The 22,060-nt window shown below is 37.3% G+C and overlaps 1 protein-coding gene across 1 annotated transcript in view; it reads left to right on the plus strand.

The window, feature by feature from the left end:
• Nucleotides 1–1,036: 1,036 nt before the first annotated feature.
• Nucleotides 1,037–22,060, plus strand: part of rgs17 (regulator of G protein signaling 17) — a 185,752-nt gene continuing 164,728 nt past the window's right edge. The window contains exons 1-2 of the mRNA XM_039748243.1: nucleotides 1,037–1,404; nucleotides 5,664–5,820. The gene's annotated coding sequence lies outside the window, so the exon portion shown is untranslated. The remainder of the gene's footprint in view (nucleotides 1,405–5,663; nucleotides 5,821–22,060) is intronic.

Genomic DNA, 22,060 nt, shown 5'->3' on the forward strand with positions numbered 1-22,060 from the left:
ACAAATACATTCAGTTTTAATGCAAGTCATGTTCCTAAACATAAATGTTATTAGATGACTTACAAAAGCTGTATTCTGTAACTGCATTGTGCACATTATGTCTCTGACTCAAAAAAATAACAAAGGGCTACTAACAAATTCATAAAAGTGCTCTACATCAGGCTCATGGCATGTTCATGTTTGCTTCCTGCGGGGCTAAGCTCTGGACTCACATAACCCTAATTTGGATTCAATAAAAAAAAAATTATCAAGCAATCATTTGTGTAGGAAGTTGAACTCATACTTTAAAAACAACATACTGGCTCGAACAGTTTGTGTAGAAGAGGGCTGTATGAAGCAGAAGACCACCAATTCTTAAATTGTACTGAGAGCCTATGTATAGCATGATGTACAAAGCCGCACAGACAATGGCAACAAAAAAGAATGGAGCTGCATTCTCAAGGTATTGAGCTTAATGCCAGTCATGTTATATATGTCACATTGTATCACACTGATCAGACACTAAAAGAGTTATTATGCATGGACTACAGAAACATAATTTATTTTGTTTCTTCATCTTACATGCACTAAATTTAATTATAATTTTCAGTAAACAATGTTGAAAATGAAACTTCTTGGAAGCATTTCCTTTTTGCACTACAAAGCAGGGAACAATTGACCAGATAAAAGTGCTCCTTGTTCAGCACTATTATGAACATGTAGCTCTTGTGCCAGTTGTGATACTGTATTATGCTATGACTGAATAAAATAAAATAACCAATAACCATTATTTTAATAAAGATGGTTTATTAATGAATTCAGACTATATTAAATATTTTCAGCTCTCTAAATTAGTGTTAGCACTGAGCACAAGCCACCAGTCCATTACAAGTGTCAGATATAGTGAGCATTAAACTGAGGTTAACAAATCAAACTTGTCAGTTTCATTGACAGGAACAGCAGACAGTTGTAGTGAAAACAACACTACAGTATGCATACTCTGTCCCAACCTGTAGCTCTATGTTTCCATGCAGTATGGAGCTGGCATGGTGTTCGTAGACGCGCATTACTGATGCATTTTGCCAACAGTGATTCTTCTTTTGTTACCGATGAATATTTTAACGTGTTCACTTTTTCTTTCAGAAATGCCATTTGCTTTACTGGCAACGTTCTACTGGCGACTATATATATATATATATATATCCCTTTTTTTCTTTTTCAGACCCTTGCGCCCCTCCCGCAGCCTTTGCAGCGCCAGTTGGAAAGAGACTGACAACACTGCACATGCTCAGTGTGTCTCTGTCGGCTCGCCGTTTAAGTTGGGTGGACAGGAGGAAAATATCCTTGCTAGAAATTAAAGCTGCCAGCAGCAGCCGTCTCATGTACTGTATACAACCAAGAAAGCTTAAGTTTAGCAAACAAATGGTAAGGAAATATTTTTATTTCTCCTGCATGACTCTTAACATAATCGTTGCATGAAACAGTTCGGACGTATATGTTAATAGGCTAATACGGGGTATGTGTAGTATTTTTAAATTATGAAACACAATCTGGTCATAGCAAATGTGAGCGATTTAACGCTAGGCGTGTGTGTGCGTGTGTGTGTGTGTGTGCGAGAGAGAGAGAGAGAGAGAGACAGAGAGAGAGAGCTTATATTTACTGTGCGTGCACATACTGAATAGGCGGCATTGCACTGATATTTTCATAAAGCTTTTCATTGGCTGGCACATTTACACAAGACGGTGATGGACTAATAGCGAATGTATAACAGTATCAAATTTGGTATTTAGCATATGTTGATGTGTGCATATGCCCTTAGGTTAATTCTAAATCTGAAATGGAAGCATTATTATTGTCCAGAATTGCAGCTTTTGATGGTGGATGTAAGTAATGGTGAGGATATGTGTAATAAAAATAGCGTAAACAAGATTTTATCATATGAGGCTCTTTTTTGTCACATATAAGTAAGTCACACATTATTTACTGTGTAAATACTGCAAAATAATTTAAAATGTAAAGAACATGAAATCGATCGTGGTATGTTATTTGAAATTAATATATATATATATATATATATATATATATATATATATATATATATATATATATATAATGCTAAGATCCTCTGCATAGAGTTTAGAATTGTAAATGGCATTTATAGTAGTATATATATATATATATATATATATATATATATATACTTACTATAAATGCCATTTACAATTTAAATATATATATATATATATATATATATATATAGCAACCATTGCGAAGACTTTTGGATAACCTCGCTTTCAACATGCTCCCACAGTACTTTTTATACCTGTCCACGTTCCGAATATAATGTAAAGCACATCATCAGAATATTTTATAAATGATTATTTCTGTGTTGCTATTAAAAACAATAAAAAAATGAAAAAAAAAATTCCCACACGGAAATAAATGGGTATAAAATGCAAGCTAAACAAATAGAAGATAATAAATTACTTCCTTTAGTTTCATACCACAATAAAATAGTAAGTAACAAATTACTTTTACATTCCATAACGCAGTTGAGTAGGCTATGTAGGGAATTGCACTTTTTAAAGTATTTTAAATGCAAATATTTTTGCTCTTTAAAAAGTATATAATAGTAAAAATTCTACTGTGTTACTTTTCAAAGTGGATCACTACAAAGCACAATTGATGGGCCAAATTCAAAATGAAAAGTTCAGATTTACCAATTAAAACAAAGCTGCATGTAAATATTCTGGGGGTTGCAGTTCATCATGAAGCCTAAAAAATCATTGTTGATGGTTTTGAAAGATATTACAGTTTAATCCATACAATATAGTCACATATTGTTGTGACCAAAGCAGCAATACATGGCCCAGTTGTCGTGAGGCCAAGTTATTGGATATGAAAAACTTGCCAACAACAGCTACTGACTTTGTCACTGGAAAATTGCTGGGCAGCCACATAAGGCCACAGCCAATATGTGCTGCCTGACACAGGCGGCACTGTATGAAGGGTTAACAGGCACCGCAAGTTCTGGCACAATCTCTGTCTTTTTTTTTCTTCTTTCTATTGTGATACATAAAACACAAGATCTCAGCCAGGCACGCTTCTCTCCTGATTTTGAAGTTCAAAACACCACGTTTCTTATTCCTTGCCGCTGTATTGTATGAATTGTACTTCTGAATGAGCATTCATTGGTTGTTTGTTGCCATGCACACAGAGCCCACCCCTACGACTAAAGACAAATCAAACCTGTGATTTTGTTGTAGTGAGTCATGGACTCATTGGATTGTGTTTTCTAGGTATATCACATTAGGCACACTGACAATTTCCCATAACTTGTTAAGATTATGTTAATAAAGGCTATGACTAAAAAACACAGGAAAGTCATCTAATGTGACATTGTCTTAAAGATGTTGCATAAAAAACTTGTCTATGATGTAACAGTTATATGACTAACATTTTAGCTGCTAGTTGTTTTTTTGTCAAACGTACAGGCCATAATTTTTATCCATTGATATAATTTCAATTTTTAGTAGTTATTTCATATTGTCTGGAGGAAAAGTAAGGATTGATTTTGTGATACTGTAGGGTGTTTTGTTTCTCATAGTTCTAATATGTGCAAGTCTTCAGGAAAAATTGATAGTGTTCCTGCAAGGGGGTGTCCCTTATGCAGATATTCTAACTTTGTGCAAATTTAGTTTTTTGTGCCATTGTGACTTTATAGTAATATAACAATTATTCTTAAATGTAGTCTTGCACATTAAAACAATTAATTCATATTGACAGCTAAAACACTGCCCAAATGCAAGTTTGAATTCATTTATCCATTTAAAAATCATTATTTTAATGATTTATTGTATTACAGTTTTTCACAATGAAAATATACAATTAATGTAGTAAATATTTTATGGAATTTTGTTTAAAGAGTATTCATGTATTTTCCCTAAAATGCACATTAAATTGAGTTTGGAAAGTCCCAAAGTCCTTCTCCTGTTCACCTAACAACAGTATTTGGTCAAATATTCCATGTGTCCATGGTTCTCTGAGTAAAAGAAAACTTTTTAATATCTATAGAATATCAGACAAGTTTCCATCTGTGTCTCTGTATGTAGGATTTCATCTTTAACTGTCATCTTACCACACATATAAGTGAAATACTATGAAAATACATGAACTGAAAATGTTCCACAATGCACTTTGACAGTAATTTGCTGTCTTATAATAAAAGTCAGCTTATCCTACTATGATTACAAAATACAATTTTCAATACAGTATTTAATTATGAAAAATTACAATTAACTGAAATGCTGGCAGTATTTTACAGTGTGCCATTTGGTTACTTTATACAACTCTGGTATATAAAAAGTCTTTTGTTGTTTGGGTGTCAGTAGTAGCAGACCATATTTGCAAAACTGTAACAATTTATTTTCACTCCACTGAAATTTTTTCTGCTTCAAATGACTATATATAACTAATAACTACATGCTATATTATTAACTACTATTTAAGAATGATTCCAATTACTTGCTTAACATGCATTTGTGGTGGATTTATAATAATTACAGTTTAAAATTTAATTCCCACATACAGTATACCTTTTCTATTTGTAAGTGTATGCCTCTGTATATAACATCCTATTTGATAAATAAAATATATTGTATTGCTATGCAGTATATTCTGCATATACTTTTGAAAGCACAGCATGGATATTTACTAAGTTAGCTTATTTTTTTTCTAAAGTAACTAAATTATTTTTATTTTCATTTTTATTATAATTATGATTTTTTTCAGAGTCTGCATTTTGATTTTACTTCAGTAGTCTCCCTTTATACACTTTTACTTAAGTAAAATTTTGACTTAGTAATAATACTTTTTCTTGAGTGAAATTTTTAGTACATTTTTGACCTCTGCAGTTAACATAACATGTTTAGACCGACAGATAGTGTTTTATTTGTCCCAAGAGGCAGTTTAGCTTTTTACAGAAATATTTTAGCACACAACTGAAGCCCATCCTAAATGCAAAGAATAACCAAAAAGATGTCATACAGCCAAGACAAACATAGCAATGTTCAACTCAGTAAGTGTTCTTGTTTTTGTTTTTAGACTAATTATTCCAGATTTTCATGCTGTTTTTACGGTAATGGCACAGATAATGAGAAACCACACAGAGACAAGAAATCTCATTATATATGCATTTTTCCAATGCAAACAAGTGGTTAAAACAAAAAGTTACTTTCATATTCTTTATATTAAGCATAAGTGATGGGTATGTGCATATTTGTACACAAACTAGATAGAGAGAAAAATTGTGTGTTCCTATTCTTTCTTTTTTATACATTTGTTTGAGTTTTTATAAAAAAGTGAAAACTACACAAAAAGTCCAAACTAAACCCAAGGGGAAATGTGCCATTACACAGCATAATATAATTAAATTTTCTCCAGCATGCTAAAGTTGTTCTTAGGTTTGTTTGATGCAATTGAGTATGGATGTGTATGTCCAGTGCTGGAGAGATGCTACACATTGTATTGATTCCTCCATTGTTACCAGGACATACACATGCTACTCATAATCCTAGACAGATGGATTAATACTATATTTCAGCTATTGTTGTCAGGAAAATTCTAATTATATTCAATTAAAACGTTTGTTGAGTAACACAACTCATTTTGTTATTAACCCACAGCGGAGCAGCTTAACAATTTGAAAAGGAATGAAGCAAGCAGCTGAGAGCAGCCTATTCACATCTTACACCTGTTTTTCTTCATTTCTGAGTGCATCTATTTACCATATCAACATGACTTTCCTCCTAGACAATGTCCAGAAAATAATTACTTCACAAGGTATGTTTATTCTGAAATTGTTTTCATTTAAGTCACAAACTACAGCTTACTTATTGCTGTTGCCTCACATCTCCAGAACACCGAGTGTCAATTCATGCTCAATCATGGATTGGGATATACACTGTGTCCTTTAGTGCAGTGGCTTACTGACTATGGTTGATTCCTACCTTGGCCCCAGTGCAGCCAAGCTAGTATTTGGTCTCATAAGAAGTTTTGAAAATGGGTAAATTAATTGATTAAATTATGGCAGGTCTATATTGTAGATTTAATTGCTTTGAATTCATGCATGTGATTTTATGTCACAGCCCATAATGTACTCATATGACACCTATCGATCCCATATAGTCAAAGTTGTTTTGTCCAACCCTTATCAGACCTTCAAAATCCAATGATTTCCAAATAGTCCTCATTCTCATAATATTAAAAAATTCTAAATATTGTATTTGACATGCATGTTATACAGTGCCTATAAAATATTCACCCCTTATAGGTTTTCACATTTTACTGTTACTCAACATTGAATCACATTGAATTTAATTTGCCTTTTTTGATACTGATCATGTGAAAAAAAGACTTGTTATTGTCAAAGTGAAAACAGATCTCTGCAAAGTGGCCTAAATGAATTTCAGATAAAAAAACACAAAATAAATGGTTGCATAAGTAAAAGGCACCAAAATCTTCACTGGAGTAAGAATGGCTCACTCAATCATTCATTTTGTGTTTTATATCTGTAGCCAATTGGTTTTACATGTCACATTAGTCACAATTAGTTATATGTTGATCACCTATGTTCAGAGGTTCCAGTTAATTGTAATATGCATGCATCTCATCTGGAAAGTCTAACATGTGGTGATTTAGTATTGTGGCCTAACCTAAACATTGAAGACAAAAATAACATTTCAAGCAACTCCATAATAAGGTGACTGAAAAGTCAGGGGATGAATACAAGGAAAGATCAAATTTACTAAATATACCTTGGAGTTCAGTTAAGTCAGTCAAGAAAAATGGAAATAGTATTGCTCAGCTGCACAAACTGAGTGATTGCTCAAGAAGACTAATCAGGGAGGCCACTATGAGACCCTGAAGAATTTACAAGTTATAGCAGCTGAAACTGGAGGGACTGTGCAAACAACCACTGTTTCCTGGCTGCTTCACCAGTTTGCAGCTTTATAGAAGAGTGGCAAAGAGAAAGCACTATTAAAAATACACATGGAATCATCGCTAGATTTTACTTAATGGCACAAGTCAATTGGAAGAAGGTTCTATGGTCTGATGAGAACAATTTTGAGCTTTTTGGTCATCATACGTAACACATGTTTGGTATAAGCCAAACACTGCCCATCACCCACCCCCAAGGCATGACTGTGGTAGCGTCATGCTGTGAGGTTTTACTCAGCACCCTTTGAGGGTAGAGGGGAAAATAAATGCAGTAAAATACAGGGTTATTCTGGAGGAAAAGCCGATGCAGACTGCAAGAATCCTGCGCCTCTGGAGAAGAATTGTTTTCCAGCAAGACAATGACCACAAGTAGAAAGTCAAATCGACATAGGAATAGCTTAATGACCACAAAATTCATGTCATGGAGTCCTGAGTCAGAATCCAGACCTTAAACCAACTGAGAATCTGCTGCTGGACTTGAAAAGGCTCCTCACTTACCATCTCTATGCAACTTGACAGAGCTTGAGCAGTTTTCCAGAGAAGAAAGGGGGAACAATTGTAGTGGGTTACTGTTTTTGTAATCAACTATTTTATGTTTTATATTTGTAATTAATTTAGACCACTTTGCCTAGATCTGTTTTCACTTTGATATTAATGAGTCTTTCTGTTGACCAATGTCAAAAAAGTCAAATTAAATCCACCATGATTCAAAATCGTACAGCAATAAAATGTGAAAATATCCAGGGGGTGAATCGCTTTTATAGGCATTATACATATAAATCAAATATGTACGTGTATTACTTTAAAGACAGTCAAAAGGAAAATAGTTTTATTTATTTACTAGGGTAAAGATTTTATGTTTTTAGCAAATAGGTATTTATGTGAAGTAAATTTCCTGACAGATGATCACTCAGTTTAAAAATTGTGAACTTTATGTATAGTCACTAGACTATTTCTAGTTATAGTTATATATCTACTATAGTATTTATGCTTTTTATATGTAAAAAGCATCATGATTATGTTTGCATTTTGTTTAGTGCTTATTGTCTCAGGTTTGAGATTTGGTTGGTGTAACTGAAGGCATTTTTACAGCCTTGGTTATGTGGTGCTAGGTCACCAGTTTTATATGCCCCATAAATTTAATTCATTTTTTAAACGACCAATGAAAACAGAAAGATACCCCTTTGCTTAGAGGTATTGTCATATATGCAAACTTTTTATATGTGTGATATGGGGTCTTCAAGAGTATAAGCTCTTTCAGCCAATTAGACCTAAGACATTTTTTCTTATTATTTTCAATGACAATCAATAGTAGAGATTATTTCTAATTCTTGAGCTAAGGTGTTCCATTTTGTTTAATATTTTGCCTGAACTATCAATGAGCATGCTTTCAAATGTAACCAGCAAAAAATTAAAAGTGGACAGGCATGTACAATATGAAAGATGTCAGTGTTAACAAATGGCGCCTATATAGCGCCTTATTCATACCATTAAGGGGCTGTTTGCAAAGAATAAGAACAGTGCCAGGAAATCAATGAGCACAAATAAGATAGGCACAAATGCAAATCAAAAATATAACAATTATTTATAGAAAAACTTGTCAAATACTCCATAGTGATTTGCTGCACAGGATAAGTCTTAAACTGTAGCTGCATTTCATATTTGACTATGCTATAAGGAACTGAGTCTGTTTCAAGATAAGTGCATGTAGTCAAACACCCAGACAGTAAAGGACTTCTTTTTGGTTCTTCTGGCTAAATTGGTTTTAGTCACTTTCTATGGAGAGGACAGGACTTAAGTTATCACCTTGGTTTGAATTTGAAGCATACTGCAGCTAGGGAGCTGTGCATATAACAAAATCCCAGGTACATACACAGTGCAAGCCTTTTCTGCTTTGATTCTACTTTTTTGTTGAATTTGCAGTTGACCCTCATGTTTGTGCTGGATTACTCTGGGAACATGGGTTTACTCACAGTCTTAAAAAATGATGCTGGTCCTAAGTTACCATTATTAAGTTTTGTTCTGGCATTTCATACAGAACTTGTTTTCCCATTCTTTTTTTACTTACCACCCATAGACAGTAGATGATTGAGATTCAGATATCTATACTCATGTTAGTGTGTAGAAAATCTAATTATGTAAATATATTTGCTGTATATATACACATTACAAAATATAAAAACATATCACACTGTACACTGGGTTAGCTATCAAGTTCAGAGAAACAAGGGAACTATTAACTGTACATTCCATACTTTTATTAGATTAATGATGGGCTTAGCATGTTTAGTATGATGACAGCCACTTTCCAGCTGCTCATGATGACTGTTCACTCCCCAGCACCTACCATTCTTCGATACATCTGCTGTTACTAAACATTTGCCTACTCCAGTTTAATTTTTGAGTCAATGCATGGAGTGGTTCTTGGTTTCATCATCAACCTTGGGGAGCCCTTACAAAATTCAGAAGTTCCTAATTCAGATATCTTTATTACTGGCTTCAGCTGGTTCTGTGTAGAGTGTTTACTCCTACCTACATCACCGTCATATGTGGCAACTTCTATGTTTATCAGAAGGAGTGAAGTGATTCTTCTATTAACATAGGTGGTTGGGCTGCACTTGAGTTTTCCATTATATTTGGCCTCTGTCAGCTTGTTGGTCAGCTGATCTTAATTCCTGAAACCCAGAAGTTAGGGACCGATCCCCTATAATATGATCTGTCAAGAGGGTGATAAATGCAGATGCCACCTGGTATCGGAAACACAGACCATGTTTTGGTAGTGATTGAAAGATGACTTGTTTCTGTTAAATTGGAGTAATGTGTTTAAGTCTGGTTCTGCTAGTTGTTACTGGCAGTCAAATCTATCAGAAAATTAGTCCATCTAACAGAGTAATGCTTCAGGAAAACTTTGTACCATGGTTTGGGCATATATGTTTTGGGGTGCAAAAACAAAAGATTCATGTTTAGAGTTGTTGGTAGCAAATTTGCAGCAAAGTGATTCTTCCCTCTTATCATGATGTCTTCCACAATACTGTTTATATCTATGCTAAAATGTATTTAAGTTATTGGTGATACATTAATGTTGAGATCATAGTGAATGCCAGCTCACCAAAGAGTTTCTGGCATGTGTGATTGTCAGTTCAGCTATTCTTCTTTTCTCACTTTCTTAGTGAGTGAAAATGTGGCCTCATTAGAGAAGGTTAAAGTTGAGATGTTGAATGATATCCTTGCAACAAAGTTTACTCTTAAGGAGGGAATGTAGAATCACCCATGTTTAGACTATCTTACTCATGCCTGCTTTTAAAACATCAACATCTGGACATTAACACGTTACAATATCATAACATTAACAAAGTATGTTTAGCACCAGTGAAAGGAGAAGCTTGGCCCAAGGAGCTGTTTTTAAAGCAACTCACTTCATCAATATTCAAAAAATCCTAAATGTAAGAATAAAAGTTTGGGTTGTTGCACTCGACATCTTATGTGCATTTTAACATTTGTCATCAAAGCCTATTGGTTAAACTCATTGCAAGTGATATTGAAGTTTGCCTGCATACAGTAGTTGATTGAGCAGTTTTCATCACCAGTCATTTACAGTCAGTTGTTATATCTGGGCAAGAATCCACAATTCATCCCAAGAAAGCACATTTTCCTCAAGGTAGCATTGCAGGCCCACATCTTCTTCTGGTGTTCATAATCAACCTCATAAACGAGGTGAAGTATCAGCTCACTCTTTTTGTGTATTAACCCACTTTGCACCAAGTGATCTCAGTCAAGGCTGCCTGTCGTAACATTGCTGACCTAGTGAACTCTGACATCTCTGACATAGTTGAATAGGCAGAATGTTGGTGTGTGTTATTGAATGCTGGAACAAGTAAGTTGCTATCCATCAGCTGTTACTTAGATACCAAGACTCCTATCCTGCCTTTACCTTCCAGGTTTGCACACTGGTTGAAGAGACAAATTTTAGACTTTTCTGTGTTACCTTCAACTGTTACCTGTTTGTAGGTCAGATTAGATCCATAACTAGTAGAACAAGGCAGTGCCTGTGTTTCCTCAGCTAAAGCCTTCTACCATACTGCTGGTATTATACAAAACATTTGTTCAGGCAAGCGTGGAATATTGCTGTCCTGTGTGGGCTGGTGGATCTCCTGAATTGCTTCCACTTGATTCCACTCAGAAGTAAATGTTCTGTGTTGTGCCTTGGATCCACACAACTATGGATTTGTCCCTCTGGACATATGTGGTCAGCCGGTGTTGACGATAACCCCAGATTTGCCAGATCTGGTCCCGAATTGCCATATTTTTCATTAGTTGACCTACTGCCATTTGCATTACTGTATATGGATGTGAAAATTACATTGTTAAAATTTAAATTATGGGGCCTGTAAATGCCAAAAGTGGTCTGGTTGCTTTATTTCTATATAGAAAAATGTTTTCTACCATCCTTTGTATATAAGACATTTACATGAATACTTTAAAAATATTAATACTTCAGGAAACAGACTACTCACCGTTAAAATCATCCAAGCTAATTAGAAGACATAAAGGAAATGTTTTATATTGCTGTAGTCAGAATTTTTGTTTGTATAAAAAAACTTCTTTCTTTCATTCTTTTTGACTTGTGTTTTTGCCTGTATTTACAGTCAAATCAGTTATGTGTCAGACTTAGATCTGACACTCAGTATTGAAAAAATAAACAGAACAAAAAAGGCGACATTGGAGAGAACAAATTAAAACAAAAAAGATATAGTGTTCTAAATTGTTTATTGCTATCTTCAATCACTACAATTGTTGAGTTGTCTGATTTTTAATTTATTGACATTAATCTCTCAAAATTCATTAATATAAGGATTTACTTCTCTTGGCACTTGCTGAATCTGTAACTAGTGGGCTGCTCCTGGCAAGCGGGTAGTGCATATTAAACGCAAGGGCACCATCTGAACTGCTAAACTGGGAAATATGTTTTCAAATGTTATCTACAACTGATCCAAAACTTGGTAGTTGTGAAGTTAATGGTGACAAGCTTTCCCAAAGCCTGAAACGGAATCAAAAAGGAGGTTCACTTCTTCAACAAGAAACATTTTAATGTTTTAAGACATGTTTATATTTTCAATAACATCTGCTTGTTGTCAGAAATACACTATATTTTGAAATTGCATGGCATTATAATAACATGCAAGTTATTTGGTTAGTGTCCTAACCAAACGTTATGATGTTAAATTGCATCCAGCCCCGGAAGAGGTCCTCCAACTTTCAGGGAAATAATAGGGATTGGTGGCAGTCAGGCAGCTCTTAGATGACAGACAGGACTCCTTTCTGCTCTCTGCGGGAGAACCTCTGCTGCAGCCTCCCATAGGAAGGCTGCTCACATGAAGGGAATTGGGGAAAGCCCTCAGGAGCCTGTTGGGGATCAGAACTGGTGTGGTGCTGAGGCATGACCCACTTCATGACAGCACTCAGGTCCCAGGCAGCCCATCTGGGTAGGCACCTGGAACGTCTTGTCTTGTGGAACATCTTGTCTCTCTGGCATGAAGATCATCTTCATCTGCTGTCGGAGGAACTTCAAAAACTCCACATTTCAGTGGCAACACTCTTTGAGATGTGCAGACCTGGACCTGGCCGGATCTCTGTAAGTGAGTTAATCTTTTATTGGTCTGGTCACTCTGATGGCTGACATACTCAGGGAGTAGCTGTTGCTGTAGCAGATCGGCTCCTTCCAATGGTGTCTAATGTCACTCTTTTCAACAATCGTATTATGAGACTCAGATTAAAGCACTCTCTGGGTGTCTTGTCTGTTGTCTTAATGTATGCTCTGATCATGGTGAGTGATTTCTCAGTGAAGACATTTTATTCGCAACTTTGCTCAGAGGTTGATGGGTCCCAGCAAGGTGACACGCCTCTGGTCATGGGTGAATTCAATGTGACCACTGACAGGGCTGGCTATGAGGATTGTGTCGGTCCGCATGGGTCTAGCAACCATGTTGAAAGTGGCTCCTTGTTCCTTGATTTTACAAAAGGTCAGAGGTTGTGGATCACAGGATCCTGGTTGCTGCACCCTGAGCCACATTGATGGACTTGGTCCTCCAATATTAGTGGTTCAGTGAAGGAGATCGATCACATCCTTGTGGGCAGAAGCTGGAGGCTGTTACAGAACTGCAGGGTCTGTGTGAATTCTGACAACAGACTTGTTGTTGTTACTCTGAAGATCCAGCTTAGGTCCAGTAGGCTACCACCTACTAGGAAAATGAGGCTCGAACTGGCCAGACTCCAAGATCAGGCTGTTTCTAATGAGTTTGCACGCAGTTTATTTGAGGAACTTGGGTGCGACTGCTGATCCTAATGTGATGTGGGAGACCTTCCGTGACAAGACCCTGAAGGTCACTGACGGTTGTGTTGGTGTTACTAGTGTTCCTAGAAGGAGGTGTATCTCATAGGGCACTGTTGATATCATCGAGAGGAGACGCAGCTCACAGCTTGATGGCACCTCTGGTCTGCACTGGGAACTGAGAAGGACAACTGCGAGAGCTCTGAGGTTAGATAAGGAGGTGTTTGTTAGAGGAATCTGTGAGAAAATGACACACCATCTATGGTCTGAAGATGAATCGAAGCGTTATGCATATCCGAATCTGTTCCTGGGAGAGTTGCAGTCAGAGTGGCTGATGGAATGGTCCTTATGGATGATAATGCAGTTGTGACCCACTAGGCTGGCTACTTTGAGCAGCTGTTTAAAGATGATCTTTGGGCTAGGACTTTGGGTTTCTGGGTCCACAGATCTTGTGGCTGTGAACCATCCAATCACAAAGATGGTGAACCATTTGAGGGTAGGGAAGGCTGCAGGGGTCTGTGATATCCAGGATGAGCTTCTCCAAGCTGGTGGTAAGGCAACATCATAAAAAAGGTGAAGTATCAGCTCAGTTTTGTCCTGGCATTGCAAACAAACCTTTGCTTCCATTTGGGAGATGGACGTTATCCTAACTGACTGGAAAATGAGATTTCTCGTCCCTATCTGGAAAGGGAAGGGTTATTGCCTGGATTGTGGCAACTACAAGGGGATAACACTGCTCTCAGAGCCGGGTAAGGTCCTTGCATGGGTTATCCTCAATAGGATCCGTGATCACTTGCTCACCTACCAGGGACTGGAGCAGTCTGCCTTTACACCTAAGAAGTCTACTGTCGACTGCATCCTGGCTCTGAGGGTTCTTATGGAGCACAAAAGTACATATTGGCATAGTTTCCTTGTAGACTTTGTCAATTTTCATAAAGTTTTCGACTAGGTTGATTCAGCTGCCCGTGGGACATTCTGAGACTTCATGGGATCCCCTCAAAGCTGTTGGATATTATGGCTGGCCTATACACTGGTACTGTGATTGCTGTGCAAAGTGGAGGCAAAACCTCTGCATTTTTCCCAGTTGATTATGGGGTTCATCAGGGGTGTGTTATTGCTCCTACTCTGTTCAATGCTTGCATGGACTGGGTGTTGGGCAAAGTTGTGGGCCTATTATAACCTCTTGGGCACAGCCATCAGCAGCGTGTTTGTCTGTGGAGAGGGTGTTGACCTGGTTGGGAGGTTTACTTACCGTGGCACCAACATTCATGTCTCTGGTGACTCATCCTATGAAGTCAATAGACGGATTGGGAGAGCAAGGGGGGGCGGGGGGGTCATGAGGTCGCTTGAAAGGGGTGTGTGATAACTAAGCAAATGGACGAAGGTTCAAGTCCTAATAGTCGTGGTGCTTCTTGTCTTGTTATGTGGTTGTGAGAAATGGACACTGTCCAGTGACCTGCAATGAAGACTGGGGTCCTTCAGTACTGTGTCTCTTTGGAGAATCCTTTGGTAAAGCTGGTTTGACTTTGTGTCAAAAGAGCGGTTGCTCACAAAGTCCCGAAAGAGGCATATTAACTTCATTGTGAGGGAGCATCGGTTATGGCACTACGGCCATGTGGTGTAATTTCCCAAGGGTGATCCTCATTGTTGAGGACCCAAGCGGCTTGACCAGGTCAAGGGGACACCCATGTAACACCTGGCTGTGGCAGATAGATGTTCATTTCCGGAGGATGGGACTGGACTGCGTGTCTGCCTGGAGGGTTGCCAACCAGGATCTCAAGTTGTTTCATTGTGTGGTAGGTGCAGCAACACACACTGTACTAGTGCATGCTTCCCAATCTGACCTGATCTGACCTATTGTAATTGTTTTGATAAACTATTTGTAGTCATCCAATACATTTCTTTAAGACTTTTTAGCTTTTGAATTCACCTTCTTCAAGCATTTATGGAAAAGATGCTGTTACTCTAGAAAATGAGATTATATTTGAAGAATAAACATGAGAGAAAATGAGGAGCAAATTGAGCATGGTACATCAAAAATAAGAATAGCATTTCAATGACACATGATATAGGTGTAAGCACAAGTAGAACTTTTTTATGTATTAGTCAGTCATTTTGAAATCCGCTATATCAGGGGTGCCCAACTCTAGTCCTGGAGGGTTGCAGTTGCTGCAGTTTTTCATTCTAACCGTTTTCTTAATTAATGACCTGTTTTTGCTGCTAATTAATTTCTTTTGAATTCATTTTATTTGACTTGCTCTTGAAGACTCAGACTCCTCAATTGATGATCTGCTCTTAGAAAAGAGAAAATCCACAGTTTCGGAAAGGTCTGCTATTGCGCAATGAGAGCAGCAACAAGTTATAGAATTAAAGAATGGGTTTAATTAACAGCAAGACTAAGCAAATCATTAAGCAACTGGTTGGAGTGAAATTGGTTGGAGTTTGAGGCCCTGACTTAGTTGGTCTTCTCTTGGCTCACTCACTTCACATTTCACTTTTGTTTGGGTACCATTGAAGGAAAGAATTGAAGCAATTCAGAGGAACGATGAAGAAATTCAGGGAAACATTTCTTAAAAGCCAAGTAAATTAGAACTAATTCAAAAGGATTTAATTAGCAGCAAAAACAGATCACTAATTAAAAAAAGGGCTAGAATGAAAACCTGTGGTCACTGTGGCCCTCCAGGACTGAAGTTGGGCACCCCAGCATTATATCCTAACACAGGGTCACGGGGGTCTGCTGGAGCCAATTCCAGCCCACCGCAGGGCACACACACACACCAAGCACACAGTAGGGACAATTCAGGATTGCCAATGCACCTAACCTGCATATCTTTGGACATTCAGAGGAAACCCACACAGACACAGAGAGAACATGCAAACTCCACGCAGGGAGGACCTAGGAAGCGAACCCAGGCCTCCTTACCGCAAGACAGCAGCACTACCACTGTGCATAGCAATTCATCAGCACCACACACCAAAACCAAATTATGGGGTGCCTCATGCCGTCTAATATCAGTTATGACAAGATGCTAACATTATTTGCATCCAATGCATATAATAATTCAAAAGTTTAACTTTAAAATGGACTGACCAACAAAATCTTTTTTGAAATGCCTTATGGGTCATCCTGGATAAGGATCATGAGTAAAAAGCTTCAGATTACGTTTCAGGTCTTTGCATATTGTTGGCAACAACTTAACCTAACTTAAACTTAACTTCTCAAAATAGCAAGAAGTCTTTTTTGAAAATAAAACTGTTCTCTACAATTAAAATACCTATAGCAGATTCAAAAAGTATTCAGATCCCTTCACTTTAAGTTTACAGTTTACATGCATTTCCCAGTCTAATGGATATTGACAGGATCTGCCAGAACTGATGAAATCTAGGTGAGCAAAGCTTGTAGTGACTTTGAAAAATTGACCCAAAGTTGTAATTGCTGTGAAATGGAATTCTACAAGGTAGTGAATAAAAGGATCTGAATGCTTATATACATGAGAGATTTTATATTTCTGCTTTTTAATAAATTTGCAAAACATTCTAAAAGCATGTTTTCACTTAGTCATTATGAGTTATTGAATGTAGAGTGACATACAGAAATGGCAAATTTTTCTGAATACTTTTATGTACACAGAATGTTGTTGTCAACAAAGACATTGTTTGGAAATGTTGTTTGACAATTGTGGTTGAAATACAAGACAAGACAAGTTTGATAAAACCTTTGAGTTAGTCAGGCAGGAAGAAAGGTTGTCCATCTGCATCATTTATTACTCTTCTGCTAATGCTTGAACAGGGAACACTCTTCTACAGCATGATCGGAATGGTCACAGAATAAAAGCAGAAGCTCATAATTATTAATAACTGAATTTACATAACAGGGCTGATTGATGCTTACACATAATAATCTCATTGGTTAAAAGATGTGAAGTGTTTAGCATAGAGCACAATCAGCCTAAATAAAAGTCTTAATCCATTATGTTCTTGTTCTTCAATATCTCTTAGTTGAGGTATTACCCCTGAAATCTCAGTGTATGTGACAACTGCCCAGTTTTATTGTGCACAGGACATCTGCTAATCTCTTAATCACACATTTGGTGTATTGCATCAACCTGCTCCTGGTACATTCTTGTTATTGTTCATTTGACCTTTATATGCTTTCCTGCTATGCCTGAACAGGTTTCTGACATTTATTAACCCTTTCATACTTCTAAGATGAATGCTATATTTTAATAAGGAAAGCATATCAAAACACTTTATCCTGACTATGAGACCCCTAAGTGTAAATGTTCTTCCATATTCCCCCTCCACTAAAATTCAGATGTTGATGTGGTGCTCCCACTTAAATATGTCCCTAGAAAGAAAAAAAGATGCCTGGCCACCTGAATTTGGGGAAAAACAGAAATCAGTCAGTTATACCTAATTCTATATTTTCATTTATGATCAGATCATTTAATAGTATCACTGGTAGTAGCTCAGACAGCACAGGGATTTACTTCAAAAACTTCAAAGGTTAACAGCTAATGATGTGTATAGCAATGACCCAAGATAGAGTCCTTATACACACAACAATGCTTGCACCTCGTGCTCTCATCCACAAAGCTGCCCAAATTTACATCTAGATGTGGTCTATACTAGGCTGTTTCATTAAAAGTTATCTTGCTGAAAGTATATTTCAGTCCTCCCTTTGGAAGATGACAGCACTACCCTCAAGGTCACATTTAAAATGCAAGTGTTGTACCCAAGCTGCTTATTTATTTTAAATTCCTCTGCCACCAGCTGGGATCCTTGGTTTGTATCTGGGCTTTGCAATTCAAAAACTGCATACTCACCAACTCTTGGCATAAGACACTCACCTCTGTTGTGCTGAATTATTGCTTTGTTTTGTTATCTTCTATATCACTCTGACCCAAAAAGCCATTTTATTAATTGTTTGACCTGTATTTCTACCTGCATTTCTACCTATGGCTTCACAAATAAAACTAATCCTTCCATTAACTATGTAGTCATTCAAACATAACATTCCATTCTATTTCACATTTAAAGTATCCCAAGTTATTTATAATACAAGTAGCAAATGTAAAAAGAAATCAACATCACATTTTATTAAATGCCTTATAATTCAAAATCTTTTTATATTTAAAATAATCTTAGGGTAGTAAGTGCATCACACCCTTGCATACAGTACTTTAGAAAAATATTATGATATATAAAATTTAGTCATGCTTAATATATTGTTTATTTTACCTATAGCTTCCTGTTAAGGCTAGTTGTTCAGGCACTTTTTTTTTTTGATACTCTCCTGAGATGTTTCTTGCATCTTTTCCAGAGTGTTGATTCTGTAGTCTGTAGTCTACCTTTTTTGTTAGTTAACCACCCTTTTGCATAGCACGTCTTAGTATGGAACACTACTTAGTCTGTAAGCCAGTGCTCATCACTAGCTTCCTTATTATTTTAAAGAATATGTCTCCTTTTACCTCAGATTTACTTCAAAATTAATAAAAGAGCTTTCTTCCATTTGAGTATGGCCAGTACCCAAAGGAAAAGGTCACACGCATTTATACTAAATCTGAAAAGCTTTCATTGAACCTAATATTCATTTGGATTTAAGTTCAAAACATATATTTATGCACACCTTATAATCAATTGCCTCCGCATTTCAAACAACACCATATATTTTCACAAATTGTCTGTAATCAAAGATTTTTTCAAACTCACTTAATTTCTTTCAAATGTACTTCAGTCACAGAGATCTCTTTCATATACTGCACAACATACTCAAAATTACTTAAACTCTCTTTAACACATTTATATTTATTTAAGGTTTATTATTATTTAGCCTCTACTGTTTAAAATATTTGCACACTGTTTTGCCTGTCATGTTTGCTCAAACCTGAACCTTCATTTCTTTTTGTCAGATAATAGAGTTAACCACCACACCACCATACTACCCTTTGACTCACCCATACTCAATACATATACACAAGCTCACACATATATACACAAACACACACACACACACTAATAGCAGTCTTATTCTTGGAAGAAATTGTCTCCTTATACTTTATAATTATCAAAAGAACACTTTTCCTTAAGACTTCATCAGGGTCTGAAGGAAAGATGTTTTGTGCATTTATAAGCATTTTTAAAGCAAAGTGGAGATGTATTCATTTTAACAAATATTGCACATATTAAAATTTTATATTTTATCCCAAATGAACTCAGATCTCTGGAAATGTATATCAAATATTTCTAAATTTGTATGCACAATATTTTTTCTTTTTTTAGCAAACAGTTTGATCTTTCAGTTTAATACTAGTACATTTCAGACAAAGTCCCATTCACACGCCATTTCTAAAGCATAGGACAACATTTTTAAACACACAGCATTCTTTCGACACGTTTAAAGCATTTTCACATTTTACACCTTTAATTCTTTTCATATGTGTGACGATGTGGGTTCTGGCTCCACGCTCCCATGGCTGTTTGGGAACCCTTGAACCCAACACCGTCGATAATGAAACCGAGTGAGCCAGTCAATGGAGGCAAATTGAGCATCTGAGCAAGGGGATGGTTGAAAGTACAAAAGTGCTTTTATTAAAACAGTCAACAAAAACAGTGTTCCATAAATAGTGCAGTTTCAAATTCATTAAATAAATAATCCATAAAAAGAACGTGGAGTAAAACCAATAAATAGAAAAACAATCCTTAAAAACGAGAGGTTAAAATCTTTTTTGGAAGCAGTCTTAAAACCCAACAAACAAATCTGGTGCTCTTCTGTTAGCGTCTCACCTGCTTATCCCGTATGGGCCAAGCAGCAGGCAAGACGCTCTCTACAGCTGCCCTCCTCAAACACACGCAAGACTGGAGACCTCCCGATCCCTGGCTTCGGTTTGGCTCTCATCCCAGCCTCGAGACTTGGACTCCTTGGTCTCCAGGACGCTCACACCAAGGACTGCCACTCCAAGCCTCCCGACTTCCGCTGCCTTTCTGCGGCCTTCTGCGGCTCGTCGCTTTCACCTTGGTCACTCCCGCTACCTGCTCGCTCAGCGGGAGCGACATCAACACAAACACGTGGGTGTCGGCCTAACACCCAGCTTCCATGCAGCTGTCCACGAGCGCTCATTCGCTCGCACGTCCGCTCGCTCTTCGCGGCTCTCTCCCTCTCACCGACCTGCTTCCTCTCCTGCTCCCGGTAACCTCCGTCCTCTCCTTTCCTTTCTCTCTCCGATCGTTTCTTTCTCTCTAATCGATTCTCTCTCTCTCCCCCCCCCAACCGACTTGCGCTTCTTTTAAAAACGTGAGGGGCCATCACAGCTGCAGCATTAGCCACGGGAGCAATCACGAATGTGGGCAGTTCCTCACCTGTGCACACGGTGAGAAACGCCCACATCGACGACTGCCCGCGGCTCGCTACAACAACGCCCCCCTCACGAAGCCGCCTCGGGTGCGATGATTATTTATTTAAAATCAATGGCCTTTTCTCCACGAGCTGTGGACCCATAACACCACAATATGTCTTCTCCATTTTTCTTACTTTCTCACCACATTGCACTCTTTTCTCACCAACACAACTTTGATGTGAATTCAGATCTTCTTATTTTAAGTGTTTATTTTATTCTATCTTGGTTTCAAATCAACTTCCATACGTACCGATTTTGCAAGAGCTGTTACAGTTAAACTTCTCTTCATTTTCCTGATCTTTGTAAATTGTTAGAAAACCTGCACAAACACTAAGAGAACATACAAACACTATACCCAGCACTGCACATTATAATGTAAAAAGAAACAAGAAACAAAGAAAACTCTAACTCAATCTGCTGATTAGAATAAAGAAACACCCAACTGCCTCTGATGATGCACTGAAATACAAGACACATTTCACAAAATGTCCAACCAATTTGCCTCACAACACCAAGAAAACCCTAACCCTAACCCTACACAGATACAGAGAGAGCTTACAAACTCTACACTATCTCAAATTGAACTTGTTCTACTTTAGCTATTTTGACCACACATGTATTTTAGGCACTTAGCTATTTAACCACACAGGTACCAGTATTTTGAGCCACTAAGGCATTTTTAAACCACACAGGCTATTTTGGATCTTTAGGTTTCACAGTACCACCAAGAAATTTGCACGTGAAGCATCCTCCACTTAAAACAATTTGAACCAACTCCAAGAGCCACTCAAATCAAAGACCTGAGGTCTGCAAGTGTTACTTGAACCAAAGACATGAAGCCTCCACTCGAACAGAAGACCAAAAGTCTCCAAGAATTAAAGTTAAAGTTAACATTTTTTTAATGACCAATTCCTTTTCAGAACAAGACTTTCATCCACGTATTTTATAGCATTACTCTCTACTGAGACCTTTGGTCAAATCCAGAGTGAGATCTGGGTGACTCCCCCACACAATGGTGGGTGATTTCTTCTGGATGGCAACCCAAATAATCTACCATACAGTGAGGAAATACTTGGCACTATTCTTTACTCATTGGCAATCTTCCATGCATCGCACCAAATCCATGAGACAATGTACTCTCTCTCTAGTAGGCAAAAAGGCACTCACAGAAATCTTTTTAATTTCATAACCTAACTACACTAAAACTAACCCTATCTCTGGACCCAAAACACTTGTATTCTAATGACTTGAGGTCTAACCCAGCGCTTTATCCACAAAAAAACAAATGAACAATCTTCCTCGTATTATTTCAGGTTCCTAATTGCATCCTCTGTCGGGGAATCTCATGCAGACGGGA

Source organism: Polypterus senegalus, chromosome 3, assembly GCF_016835505.1.
Source record: "Polypterus senegalus isolate Bchr_013 chromosome 3, ASM1683550v1, whole genome shotgun sequence".
Classification (NCBI taxonomy): Eukaryota; Metazoa; Chordata; class Cladistia; order Polypteriformes; family Polypteridae; genus Polypterus; species Polypterus senegalus.